Below are 1044 nucleotides of genomic sequence, written 5' to 3'. Positions count from 1 at the left end.
TACCTGGAACCCTCTATGACTTATTTCTGTTTCTTTTTAAGTTATAATTTGTTTAAATCAATTTAATAATATTAGACAGATATAACTTTGAAAAAGTGATAACAGAATTCTACAAACGCAATTATTTGAGGTATTTTGAAAATATGCCCCTTATTAAAAACATATCAGAACATACTATTTATAAAAATTCTTACCTAATCCATGCGGACATTTCGCTGTTAATCATCTTCGAAATGCAGAATAGAAAATCTGCCTTTTTTGTGTTTATTGGATGACATTTGATGGAAGTTTTGACGTAAACATTACAAGAAACATTCCATACGCAATATTTGAACCTTTCTACAATGTTGTTTTTAATAAAAACTGCTAACACCACAAAAGAAACTTCTTCGAGACCAACTCTTCTTTGAACTTTTTGAATGGAAAGCAAGAATGGTTACGCGTGGTTATGTGAGGTTAACGAAAAAGCTCATGCGTCATATGTCACTGACACATCTGGTGGCAAATATAGTTTTGTTTCCCATTACTAGATGGCACGATTTAAATTATTCTACATTTTTAAACACAATTTATTTTTATTAATTGTTTATATATTTGTTAAGAGTAGTATTTAATTATAAAGATAATTTAATATTTTAAGTATGATGCAGTTAACACTTGGTTTACGTGAACCTAAATCAATGTTGCCATCCTTACCGACATATGACATCTTCTGATTTTCAAGAGCTTTATTTTCAAACAATTTATTTTATTCTACATACGATTCTAACATATTACCCTTATTTATAGATATACATAGTTATTCAACCGATGTTAGTTTGTGTTCATGATACCCAGATGGCAGGGTAATTTATGTCGCCATTCATTAAAATTTAATTTTACTATACGCGCCTTATACGCGTTACTACGAGAAACGTAAAATAATTTGCATATATTTCAGTATCGCTTGTATACAAAAAAATCAATAATGTGTCCTTCCAAACAAATAATGAATTGTTGCAGACTATTCGTCGGTAGGTACCGATTTATACTCGCCAAATTTTT

At 29.6% G+C, this 1044-nt stretch overlaps 1 long non-coding RNA gene across 1 annotated transcript in view; it reads right to left on the bottom strand.

The window, feature by feature from the left end:
• Window positions 1-484, bottom strand: part of LOC111415685 (uncharacterized) — a 35468-nt gene extending 34984 nt beyond the window's left edge. Inside the window, exon 1 of the long non-coding RNA XR_011641833.1 lies at window positions 195-484. This is a non-coding gene — a long non-coding RNA (uncharacterized lncRNA). The remainder of the gene's footprint in view (window positions 1-194) is intronic.
• Between the last annotated feature and the right edge of the window lie 560 nt (window positions 485-1044).

The sequence above is a fragment of the Onthophagus taurus genome, chromosome 11, assembly GCF_036711975.1.
Source record: "Onthophagus taurus isolate NC chromosome 11, IU_Otau_3.0, whole genome shotgun sequence".
Lineage (NCBI taxonomy): Eukaryota > Metazoa > Arthropoda > Insecta > Coleoptera > Scarabaeidae > Onthophagus > Onthophagus taurus.
This window is presented reverse-complemented; position numbering and strand designations above follow the sequence as displayed.